At 41.4% G+C, this 13583-nt stretch overlaps 1 non-coding gene across 1 annotated transcript; it reads right to left on the bottom strand.

Moving 5' to 3' along the window:
- Window positions 1-9369: 9369 nt before the first annotated feature.
- On the bottom strand, window positions 9370-9451 carry TRNAL-AAG (transfer RNA leucine (anticodon AAG)). Its single transcript has one exon. It is a non-coding gene; the product is annotated as a tRNA-Leu (tRNA).
- Between the last annotated feature and the right edge of the window lie 4132 nt (window positions 9452-13583).

A 13583-nucleotide genomic window follows, 5' to 3' on the forward strand; every position in this document is an offset into this window, starting at 1 on the left:
CCTAGATTAAGATCAGGAGTATTAATATAAAGTTATATTTTAAAATACATCTACAGTTTTATAGATACAGAAACCTAGAAGAAAGTGTATGTGCATGGGTTAACATACACATATACTTCCTTGCTCTGTCAGTGGAGAGGACCTAAAAGCAGTTACAGCCTAGTAGGAATTAGCACACTTGGCACGCAATCTTTGGTTTTTAAGCATCATTCTTCAATTAAAGAACCCAGGGGCCCCTTGAAAAGGGATTGGCTCCAAGACTGGAGTATGAAAAGTATAGGGTGGACTAGGAATATTTTGTGGTGCCAGAAAATAGGAAGTTGCTTAAAATAAAATGAAAATTTGTTGAAAAACGTGGCAAGCCAGTCTAAAGCTGGTATGATTTGAACAATAAAATACAAATGGATAATATTGGATTTTAACTCACAGATTAAAATATATATCCATAGATAACATACATACATAAGGAAAACAGACAACTTTTCCTTGTTTCAGTTAAGTTAAAATCAAGAGGTGGAAGCTAAAGTTGAATTAAATTTGAAGGAGAAATCAGGATTTGTAGTCTCAAAGTATCTTCCCCAATATGTCTCTCTAGTGCAAGAGAAAGGAAATACATTTATAGTTGAGAAACCTGTATGCCACCTTAATTGAGTAAGGTAAATCTCACAAGTAGTAGACACATCAACATCATGAACTCCTTGCATTGAGAAGGATACTTCATCGTTTTTGTGATATTTCCTGGCAAAATGCAGGATGAGAAAAGTAGACAAATTCGAACCAAGGAATGTTTTAAGAGATAATTAATCAGGGCTTCCTTGGTGTTCAAGAGGCTGAATTTACCTGCCAGTGCAGGGGATTTGGGTTCAATCCCTGATCCTGGAAAAACCCACAGGCCACTGGGCAACTAAGCTTGTGCACCACAACTACTGAGCCAAGCACCTAGAGCCCATGCTCAACAAGAGAAGCCACCAACAATGAGAAGCCCACCTGCAACAATGAACACCCAATTCAGACAGTAAACAAAACAAAACAAAAACTAGAAAAACAAAATAATGATCATCAATACTCCAAAAATGTGAAGTGCATAAAAGGAAAGGACAGACTAAGGAATTATAGACAGGAAGAGACTAAGGACAAACATTAAGTAAATTCAATGTGAGATCCTGAATAAGACCCTAGAATAGAACAAGAACTTGGTGGAAAAATCTGTGAAATTGAATATAGTCTAAAGTTTAGTTAGCAATATTGCACCAATGTCCATTTCCTATTCTCCAAAACTGTACAATGGTTATGTAAGACATTAACATCAGGGGAAGCCAGTTGAGGGATATAAGGAAACTTAAAAAAAAAAAAACTATTCTTGCAACTTTCTTGTAAATCTAAAATTAGTTCAAAATAAAAAGTTTCCTAAGAAAAGATTTCTGTATCTCACCATGTTATAACTCTTTTCATAGAAGGGAGAAATACACCTGAATGTGGCACAGATTTGCCAAGGGGTGGAAACATAGATGGCTTTTATTCTTGTGTCCAAACTTTTAACAGTTTTTCAAAGTTTCTATCTGACTTTACTGTTAGCAAACAACATGCTTATTTAAAAAAAAAAAAAATGGATGCTGAGTTTCTAGACATCTAGGTGTTATCTCTCCTCTTTCTGCTCTTTATCTGGACTTTCACTGAAATTATATACTTGTTTTTTTATTTATAGATTTTTCACTTATATATGTATTCATAAACAATATGGTTTAGCTTGTCCTGATTTTGAAATGTACATATGCAAAGTCATATCTGGAGTATTTTGCTTTTATCCCTGAGTAAGATCATCCCTCTGTGTTATACTGATGCAGAGAGTTCTAGTTTGCTGATATGCACTGCCTTTGAATATTCCATTTTTACCTGTGCACCAATGTATTTATTTATCTAGTCTACCACTCATGGACATTCTTGTGGTTATACAATATAGCAGGTTTAATTTCTCAAAAATGGTCACAACAATTTCTCCTGACCCACATTCACTCCTCTATCAAATTTAATTCTGGTCCCCTTGAATCTGAATGACCTTGTGGCAGCTTACTCCAATAGAGTGTGGAGGAAGGGAAGCTGTGGGACTTTCATGGCCAGGTCTTAAAAAGCAGTGCATTGTCTGCCTTATTTGCTGGAACCCTCAGGCTTTGATCTCTGAACTATCCATCTCTGAATTTCAGTGATTCTGTGGGCCCCATGTAGTGAGAAAGCCAATCTATCTGTGGAGATGACATTTGGATACGCTGGTTAGTCTCTGTAATCTTTGAACCATCCTAGTTTAAGGAGTAGTGTTCTTCTGAATCTCCAGCTGTTTCCAGCTTCCCGTGGTCAAGTCTTCTCAGCTGAAGTCCCAAATATCATGGCATAGAGAGAAGCCAACTTCACTCTGCTCAATATGAAATCTTGATTTGAAGAATCTATGGGTATAATAAAATGGTTGTTATTTGAGGTCACTAAGTTTTCAGTGCTTTGTAACCTAAACAATAATGGTTTCAGTTTACTTTCAAAAGTTATTAGCTGGCCAGTTACTTATTTTTTTAAGAACTCTTTTTGACTATAACCTACATTAAAAAACACATTTTTCATTATATAGTCACACTTAGTGTACTCATGCTTGCCCTAACTGAGCTTTTGAGGAAGTAATAGATATTCCTTTTAAATGAAATTTGCTCTGCTGTTTATTCTTCTCATCTATTCCCTCTCCTCTTTTCTTTATTTAAGTTCAGTAAAGATGATCACAACGAAAGAAGTTGATTTCATAAATAATAGGTCTCAGTCAGCAGATTGAAGGTGTAGTTTAAAAGGTGGTCTTAATCTCTATCTTGTAGAATATGTATACATTTCAATTCTTATATATATATTGCATTATACACAAACCCACACACATTTTACACTTTAAACTCAGAGTTAAATTGTTCTACACTGGCCTAAGGCTGAGTAAATCAATAAAAACCAAAACAAAAAATATGGAGTCAATCTAATAAATGCTTCTAAACTTAATTTGGATGTTAAAGCATATGGAAACTCCAGGAACCCATCATTGTTTTAAAATGAAAGCCTGAGACAGGTTAGTGACTCACCCCTGGACTGCCAGAAAGGGAATTCTATGGTACCTGGAGGGAAAATGTCCCTGCAGAAGTTCCAAGTGTAGAGTAGTTTGGATTTGGGGATGGGATGGAGGATTTGTATCCTTTCTTGGTCCAGAAGAGCTTAAGAATATCAAACATAAGTGTTTACATATATACTCTTGAATCAAAACACAGATATCTTAATCCTGGCAAGCTCTTCCTGTCTAGAAACAGGACCCTGTGAGAAAGAATGACTTCATTGATAGTAACTACCTTTCCATTAACCTTAATATTGGACTCAAAGTCACTTTCCTAATTAATCCCTTCACTATCTATTTATTCAAAGATGCTGCTGATGTTTTCAAAAGAGATGGTTCAATGAACAAGAACAGATTGCATTTAGGCCGGTGTATGTTTTCTCTGTTCTTTACTTTTCTGTCTTTATCTGTACCTCTTCCTATTATTTCCTCACCATCCTTTTACATTCCCTCCCCATTCTCCCTAACTTCATGCACTTGCTGGCTTGTAAATGTAAGGTTTATCCATTTACAGAGGATTGTTAATTCATAACTAGCTGCAGTTTGGCATGACAATTAGACACATTCTTGTATAGTTCTCTATTGCTACACGATATGCTATCCCAGAATTTAATAGTTTAAAATAATAACAAGCATGTATTATCTCACACAGTTTCCATGGGTCAGAAATTTGGGGGTGACTTAACCGGTTGGTTTTGATATGAGATCTCTGATTAGACTGGAGTCATATTTATTTTGGAAGATCACCTGAAAACTTGATTGAGAATAGGAAAGCCAGTTCTCACATGGCTTACATGGCTAGCAAGTCAGTATTGTCTGTTGGCAAAAGGCCTCAGTTCCTGGGCACATGTACCTGTTTACTGAGCTGCTTGAGGGCTCAGTCCATCACAGCTGGCTTCCACAAGAATGAGTGATCCAAGAGAGGGCAAAATTGAAGTCATACTATCTTTTATGACAAAACTTCAGAAATCACAATATTCTCTTACTTCCATAGGTCAGTCCTATTTAGTTTAGTTGTATGCACAAGTGGCTGCATATCAGATGAGAATTTCCAGGGCCATGTTGGACTCTCTGGCTATCACTGTCCTGGAGACAAACAACTTCATTTCAGACCCCAATTCTAGCACTTACTCGGTTTGCAACTTTAAGACATTTACTAAATTCTGTTTCTCATATTTAAAATCTGGATGAGGGTAGTACAGTAGATTTCACTTTTACTCCCAATATTTTGCTGCCCTTTTGGGGAGGATTATACATCCTTGCCCACTGATATGGATTTATAATAGGCCTCCCCCTGTGAGGAATATATCGCCTCAATATCAGTCATCACCATGGGAGTTGCTTTGGTTGATAAAATGTGAGTAGAAGTGAGGTGGATCCACATACCAGCAGAATCTTTACAAGCAGTGAGATCTCTTTATGTCATTTTCTTTAAGTCTGGGTCCCTCCATGAATAAAATGTGGAGCAGAGCCACAGCTGATCTATAAAAAATATATATATATACAATGTGAACCTAAAATAACCTTTGCTGTTGTTATCCACCATGTTTTGGGGTTTGTTTGTTATCTAATCTAGCAGAATCTAACTGACACAACAATTAATCAGTAGGAGTACCTTAAGATTTGATAAAGTGTTTTTGAAGTGTTTATAACACTGAGACATAGTAAACAACCCTATGTATTACCTTTTATCTATTAACCAACCTAAGCTCCCCTGAATTGAGTTTGTAAGCCATGACGTCAATTAGTTTGTCAGAGGTGTGTTTACTTTCTGGTCTGTGCTGTGTGCTGTCCTTAGTCGTTCAGTCATGTCCGACTCTTTGTGACCCCATGGACTGTATTTTCATCCGGCAGTAGTCTCCCAATCAGTCAGTTCCACCACCCTGAGGACCCTTGTGTACAGTGTTTTGTGGAAAAGAAACACTGAACAAGTTACCATTCTACAAACTCTTCTTTTTCTAGGGAATCACCAATCTTCTTTTTCTCATACTTGCTTTTATGTGAATTTTCCAGACTTACAGTAATCAAGATATTCCAGTATAATTTATGACAGTTACAATATCAATATAGTCAGTTACAGTTTAGAATATTACAACATACTTATAAAGTTTACCATAGAGAAAATACAATGTGGTAGGCACTGTTCTAAGCACTTTACAAATGCTTAGTCACTTAATTCTTATGATAACCTTATGTGTTATTATTATCACCATTTTCCAAAAGACAAAATTGCATCCAAAGACATTAAGCAACTTGCCCAGGAACTTAAACTAAGAGACAATGCTGTCTCTTAAACTAAGAGACACCTTGCTGTTTCTTCTCTTGGTGAGATAATTCCATTGACTAATTCCATCATCCTTTATAAATTGGTTTTATACCACATACAGTGAAATTTTATTTTCATATTTTAAAGTTTTATTTCTAAGCACTATTCTTTAGTGCTTTAGGTTTGGGGTGGTGTAGAAAGAAACATGAGAAATAGAATTTAGTAAATTTCTTAAAGTTGCAAACCGAGTATTCTTGAGGTTTGGGTTGGGGTAGAAAGAAAGGGGGATGCAGTAGGAAACAGGGAACAATTTGTAGGACAGCATAGTTTATGAAGTCATAGCATAATCCACAGTAGCTTTGAGAGAGTCAATTCCTAGGCAGGTTGATAAGAAGTCTGGGGTCCCCAAGGAGGAGCAAGGGGTCTGGGGCTCTCGAGGAGGAGCAAGGGGTCTGGAGTTCTCAAGGAGGAGAAAAGGACAAACTTTTTTTTCCTTTAATCCAGGAGCTGATGATTACCCAACAAAACAACTCAGTTTAAACTCTGTACTAAGGATTATATGCAGATGACACCACCCTTATGGCAGAAAGTGAAGAGGAACTAAAAAGCCTCTTGATGAAAGTGAAAGTGGAGAGTGAAAAAGTTGGCTTAAAGCTCAACATTCAGAAAACTAAGATCATGCATCTGGTCCCATCACTTCATGGGAAATAGATGGGGAAACAGTGGAAACAGTGTCAGACTTGATTTTTCTGGGCTCCAAAATCACTACAGATGGTGACTGCAGCCATGAAATTAAAAGACGCTTACTCCTTGGAAGGAAAGTTATGACCAACCTAGACAGCATATTAAAAAGCAGAGACATTACTTTGCCAACAAAGGTTTGTCTAGTCAAGGCTATGGTTTTTCCTGTGGTCATGTATGGATGTGAGAGTTGGACTGTGAAGAAGGCTGAGCGCCGAAGAATTGATGCTTTTGAACTGTGGTGTTGGAGAAGACTCTTGAGAGTCCCTTGGACTGCAAGGAGATCCAACCAGCCCATTCTGAAGGAGATCAGCCCTGGGTGTTCTTTGGAAGGAATGATGCTAAAGCTGAAACTCTAGTACTTTGGCCACCTCATGTGAAGAGTTGACTCATTGGAAAAGACTCTGATGCTGGGAGGGATTGGGGGCAGGAGGAGAAGGGGACGACAGAGGATGAGATGGCTGGATGGCATCACCGACTTGATGGACGTTGAGTTTGAGTGAACTCTGGGAGTTGGTGATGAACAGGGAGGCCTGGCGTGCTGGGATTCATGGGGCAAAGAGTCAGACACAACTGAGCGACTGAACTGATCTGAAGGATTATATAACAACAATGTATCCTGTTTGAGGACATGTTTCTCTTTGAGAACCTTCTGACTAATCCTGTTAAAATGTATATTATGGGAGTGGGTCTGATGAAAGTGAAAGTGAAGTCGCTCAGTGGTGAGACACTATGGGCTGTAGCCTACCAGGCTCCTCCATCCATGGAATTGTCCAGGCAAGAGTACTGAAGTGGGTTGCCATTTCCTTCTCCAGGTGATTTTCCTGACCCAGGGATCGAACCCAGGTCTCTGGCATTGCAGGCAGTCACTTTACCATCTGAGCCACCTGGGAAGCCCAATCTTGCTATTAGTTCTAATCTTGTCATCTTAAAATGTAAATTGTGGGAGTGTAAGATCTTTACAACCTTGAGATTTTTTTTTGTTTGTTTATTAAACAATTTAAAAAGTATGTAACTCCCTTGCTAAGACTAGTGAGGGGGCACTCTCTGTCCCCCTTCTGATGTCTATGTCAGAAGCTTTCTCTGTCCTGTTTTATACTTTAATAAAACTCTGCTATACAAAAGCTCTTGAGTGATCAAGCCTGGTCCCTGGTCCCGAAGCTAAATCTTCTTCGGAGATAATGAATCCAACACCATTCACCACAAGCCATCAGCTTCCCCTTTAGTTTCCATCAATGACCCACCGCTTCTGTGATGTGGACAATTCAGGCTTTTAGATTTTTTTTCTTTTCTACTCCTTTCACCCAATACTGGTCTCACATAAAGTGTTTCCATATACTTCCCTGGTGGCTCAGAGGTTAAAGTATCTGCCTGCAATGCGGGAGACCTGGGTTTGATCCCTGGGCTGGCAAGATCCCCTGGAGAAGGAAATGGCAACCCACTCCAGTATACTTGCCTGGAGAATCCCATGGACAGAGGAGCCTGGTGGGCAACAGTCCACGGGGTCGCAAAGAGTCGACCACGACTGAGCGATTTCACTTTTACTTTCACACACTTCCCAACCAAAATGTGGTTCTTAAAATTTCCCTATGGAGAAATTCTGGAGCCCTTAATATTCAGGGGTTTAAGAGAGCACAGATGTCATAAAGGTTCTCCCTTTGTAAAATATGAATCTTGAGCCTACAGTGGTGAAGCTGCATCCTGAAAAAAAACACCCTCCATAGAGCCAGCAGTGTGAGCGCTAGGACAGATATTTTTGTTCTTGTCCAGTTACTCAGTCGTGTTCAACTCTTTGCAACCACATGGACTACAGCATATCAGGCTTCTTTGTCCACCATCTCCTGGAGTTTGCTCAAACTCATGTCTATTGAGTTGGTGATGCCATCCAACCATCTTGTCCTCTGTTGTCCCCTTCTCCTCCTGCCTTCTATCTTTCCCAGATAGATATCCCAGGGCAGATACTGGGTACCGCAAACATTTTAGAAAATGCTGAAAACACAGCTCCGTATACGAGTTGCTCAGGAAAGACCAATGTTTATCAGTTGGGTTCAGCCCCACTGTCTGTCACTCTATTAGTACAGTCCAGTTAAAAAACTGTTCTAGGGGTTCACATAGGAGGAATCTAATAGCAGTAATTAGATAAACAGATCATGAAAGAGTTAAGAAACCAGAAGAAAGATGCTGCTAATCTGCTAAGTCGCTTCAGTCGTATCCGACTCTGTGCGACCCCATAGACGGCAGCCCACCAGGCTCTCCGTCCCTGGGATTCTCCAGGCAAGAACACTGGAGTGGGTTTCCATTTCCTTCTCCAATGCGCGAAAGTGAAAAGTGAAAGTGAAGTCGCTCAGTCATGTCCGACTCCTAGCGACCCCATGGACTGCAGCCCACCAGGCCTCTCCGTTCATGGGATTTTCCAGGCAAGAGTACCGGAGTGGGTTGCCACTGCCTTGAGGAGTAACCAAAAATAAGCAGCAGCAAGAAGTTGCCACTTTTCCAAGGGCCAGAGTTGGGATGGACTCCCCAGTGAAGCTGAAATGACACAGGCTGGTGAGATAGGAGCTGAGACCACCAAGAGATCAGCTCTCTAGTGGAGAGCTATACACTCTAGCAGCCATACAGGATCAGGAGGCTGGATCTCAGGAAGGAGAAATTCCAGGGTTTTCCCAGGAAGCAAAGCAAGAAGGGGAGAAATATCTTGGTCTCACCAACATGTTCTATCAGTCCTTCCCATTGGTCAAGTCTATTGGAAACCAGTGAGCAAGAAAGAAAGTGAAGTCACTCACTCGTGTCCGAGTCTTTGTGACCACATGGACTGTAACCTACCAGGCTTCTCTGTCCATGGGATTTTGCAGACACAGGTACTGGAGTGGATTGCCACTTCCTTCTCCAAGGGATTTTTCCGACCCAGGGACTGGACCAGGGTCTTCTGCATTGCAAGCAGACGCTTTACCATCTGAGCCACCAGGGAAACCAATAATGTCAGCTGTGGGCTCTTCACATATGGCCTTCATTGTGCTTGTGTGTGTTAGTCGCTCAGTCGTGTCCGACTCTTTGCAATTCCACAGACTGTGGCCCACCAGGCTTCTCTGTCTGTGGGAGTCTCCAGGCAAAAATAGTGGAGTGGATTGCCATTCCCTTCGCCAGAGCAACTTTCCAACTCAGGGATGGAAGCCTGGTCTTTTGCATCGCAGTCAGGTTCTTTATCATTTGAGCTACAGGGAAGTCCTAAAAATACTGGCAGCAGTGGGATTCAAACCCACATCCCCGAAGAGACTGGAGCCTTAATCCAGCGCCTTAGACCGCTCGGCCACACTACCACTTCCAGGTGAGCAAGGGAGCCTGGGCATTGTAGTTTCCCCTGACATACAGCCGACTTGGAGGGAAAACAGGCAAATGATGGAAAACAATCAGAAATTCAAACCAGTATTTCTGCAAATCTGATGTCTGAGCAAGAGACACTGCATCTGCACTCAATCACAGGTACACTTCCACTTTTAAACACTCTGGATCAAGAAGACAGTTTCACTTTCTTTTAATCAGGTGTGATACCCAGATCCTCTGACAGAACCCCAGTGATCCCTGTTTTGGAGGGTTCATACTCCTGGGTTATCTTCCTGTTCTTGAGTGTGTGCTGATCTGGTGACTTGTTTCTGACAAATAGAATATGTCAAAAGCTATGATGTGTCATTTTTGAGATTAGTTTCCAAAGGGTTGTGGCTTCTATCTTGGGCTCCCACTTGCACTCTCTCACTTGCACATTTCCTCAGAGGAAAGTCAGTTGCCAAGTAATGAGCTGCCACATGACAAGAAACAACCAACAAAGAACTTGAGGACTTCTAAGAGCCCTTGAGGAACTGAGTCCAGCCAACACCCATGTGCATGGGTGTTGCAAGTGGATCAATACCACACTGAGCTTTGAGATGACTGTGGGCCTGGCCACATCCTAAATGAGAGATGTGAGAGATCCAGAGAACCCAGATTACCTGAGCTCACATCCTGAAGCTGCTAAGTCTGGATGCAACAATAGGTAACAGATAATCCAGATGAAACAGATGGGTATCTTTTCAGGGGCTCCAAAGAGCTCCAGTACCACAGTCCTTTCTGTATTGGTGCAGAAAAGAATTCAGTGAGAGGCAAAGTGATAGATAAGAATTGATTTACTTGTGAGGCTGGTGGCCCAAGCGGGTGGGTAAGGAGGTCCTGTGCCCCAAAGACTTCCTGGGCTACAGTTTTATAATCAAAGGAAACGTGGGATGGGGAGGGAGGGAGAAGAACTTCTTTGTCTTTCTTGAGTAGACGTCACGTTTCCATCATCAGCTTCCGCTCCAGGTTGAGCAGGGGAGTTTTTTTTTTTTCCTTTGTCCATACATGGTCAAACTTGTCTAAAAATTATTATTATAATTTTTTAATGTGTTCAGGGGGTATGTCCTAGGGATCATTAACTTATTGATCTCACTGGGCAGGATGTGGGTCTCATTCCACCATTGTTTTATTGTTTGGGACATATCCCTATGCTTCTGTTGCCTGATTTTGTTCCTAAGCAAGCCTGCTTGGTTTTGTGGTTAAGAAAGCCTGCTTTGCTGAGTAATCATTAACTTGCAGGGGTCTCCTATATTTCCTCTATTTATAGTCCAATAGTGGGATCAACTATTTAATCACCTACTTTGTCCATTTACTCTGCCCCTATCACAGGGAGGGATAAACCAAAGACATAAAAGGGGAAATAAAGGGAAGAGAAGGCATCATTTTTAGTGTCTGTTATGTACCAGGAAGATCCCCTGGAGTAGGAAATAGAAACTCACTCCAGTATTCTTGCCTGGAAAATTCCGTGGACAAAGAAGTCTGGCAGGTTATAGTCCATGGGGTCGCAAAGAGTCAGGCACAACTGAGTGACAGCACGCATGGCACCAACATACGTACCAAGCCCATTGTTCCCACTTAACCTTCACTTCTGTCCTCTGAGTTGGGTGATCATCATTGGTTCTGTTTTCCAGACAAGGAAGCTGAAAAGGGACAATAATTTGCTCAAGGTTGCACAGTGTTGAAAAGCAGAGACTTGATGGATAGCCAAATCAATGTTTTTATTCTTATCTCACACTGTTCCTGAACTCAAAACAACCAGTCTTCAAAGTTGCAGTCATTTCATTTGTGTTAAGTACAAATAAAAAAGAGAAAATTGTTTAAAATCAAATGCCTTCTTGCTTTCTTAAAATTGTATCCACCACTTCTTTCTTTCTCAGAATATCATAACTCACCTAAAATGTTTAAAATAAAATTTTAAATAAAAAATTTTATATTTCTGATCCTTTCTGCACTTAAAGATGGAAGTGTGCCTATGGTTGAGTGCAGATACGAAGTTTAATGTACAGGCATCAGATTTGCAGAAATATTTGTTTGAATTTCTTCTTGTCTCTTTCATTCTCCTGTTTAACCTCTGAAGCTGCTGTCTGTCACTAGAAACTACATTTCCCAGGCTCCATTGCTCTTTAGGCTTCCAGTAAATGTGACCAATGGGAGACACTAAATGTTGGTGAGACAAGGGCAGTTTTTTAGTTAAAGACCAAAGAACAATATAAAATTGGAGTAATAAGTAACCAAATGAAATCAGAGCCTTCAAAAGACAGTTTTTAGCTCTTTGGGCTACTAGAGCACTGGTTTCATTGTGTAATTAGATAATTATTGTTATGACAACAGCAGCAAACAACAACTACCTCTTTTAGAGATGTCTTTGTGTTGGGCACTCTTCTGAGATCTTTACCTATATTCTCTCATTTGCCTTCCCAGTAACACCATGAAGCTGATTCAGCTCTGTGTGTCTTATTCTCATTGGCACACCTCCCCCATCCATCCATTTTACCAGAAACATGTATGTACTCAGCAAGTTAGGTAATCTGTGATTAAATAAAGTTAGTGCCTTATTTTATTTATAGAGTGAGCATTATAATCTAATGAAATGAGGTAGAAACCACATTCCAACCAATCCAACTCTAGTTTAGACAGCTAGCAGTAAATTTGGATAACAATGAATATTTGTCTGATCCTGAGGCATAGCTTCTGTGTCACAGGTGCCATCTAAGCAGGATGGTTCCTACTGATGGAGCCAGAGGACCGCTCTCCAACAACAAAACACAGATGCCACCACTGGAAACCCCAGCTGAGCTTGTATTTCTTTCGTGACTGGGTCCCACTGGGGCATTCGTGGAGAGTGGCGGTGGGAGAGTCTCTACATATTTCAGCACAGACCACTTAGTGTGAAAACAAGGTACTTTAAAAAAGTGCTTCTTAGAAGGTAGTTAATGCTAGATAGAGAGGAAAGAGACAGGGAAAAGATCAGACAAAAGAAAGGATGGGGGGAAATACAAAGGGTTAAGTGAAAATTTTCAGAAAAAGCTGATGGTTTGTAGTTTTCATGGAGAGCGTTTGGGAAGATGAAACTCAAGTGGGTTAGAATAGTGATTAAAAAGTGCAACCTTAGCTGTTAATGTAAGCTGTGCAGATACACTCCTTTCCACTGACCACCACCCTTAGAGGTCATTAACTCCTCCTAACAGGTCTTCCTACTTCTGGTCGGCAGGCACAGTGTGGCTTGTGTCTGCTGGAACTCATGGGCAGAAGTCAGCCGATGCATGGTGCCTGTTTCTGCAGCTCTGACTCACGTGTCAGGGAAGGGAACAGCCTGATGCACAGAGCGGCTGTGCTCCAGAAGGGGCCCCAGTGTCTGTGCTGTTCCTGTTCATAGAGGGAGCGTGAGAACAGACTTGCATGAGGAGAAGAAACATTTTCTGTGTGGGTGTCAGCTGGGAACGCCAGCCTCCTAGCACCTGGGAACATTGGCTGATTCTCCCACGGGGAGAGAAGCAACCATTGTTCCCAATTCATTGCCAAGCAACCAGAGGCAGCCCCTGGGGTCACTGGTTAAACAGCCCTGCCTTTGCTCATGGTATTCCTAGCCAGGCTGTACTGACAGTCCACCCTCCCAGCATCACCATCTGCCAGAAGATGGTTGCCCTCCCAGCAGGCATCTCTCCGGTCTGGGAGTAGGAGGAAATTTAAGGAGGGTCCCACTGAGAAGGTGACATTTGAGCAAAAGCCTGAAGGAAGTGAGGGGTGAGGTGAGTTAGGCTGGGGGCAAAAAGTTTTCCAGGCTTTCTCATAAAACTTGGAAAGTCGATATACAAAGTCAACAGATGGGAAGCAATGCAGGAATATCCATGGTAGCTGTGGATCATATGACTGCGGGAATTAAATCAGCCTGGGGACATGGGGCTCATTTGGGATGTGACACAGAACTCTGGGGGCTTCCCAGGTGGCTCAGTGGTAAAGAATTCACCTGCCAATGCAGGAGATGTGGGTTCGATCCCAGGGTTGGGAAGATCACCTGGAGAAGGAAATGGCAACCCACTCCAGTGTTCTTGCCTGGAAAACTCCATGGACAGAGGAGTCTGGCAG

Source organism: Bos indicus, chromosome 23 (assembly GCF_029378745.1).
Source record: "Bos indicus isolate NIAB-ARS_2022 breed Sahiwal x Tharparkar chromosome 23, NIAB-ARS_B.indTharparkar_mat_pri_1.0, whole genome shotgun sequence".
In the NCBI taxonomy this organism is placed as follows: Eukaryota; Metazoa; Chordata; class Mammalia; order Artiodactyla; family Bovidae; genus Bos; species Bos indicus.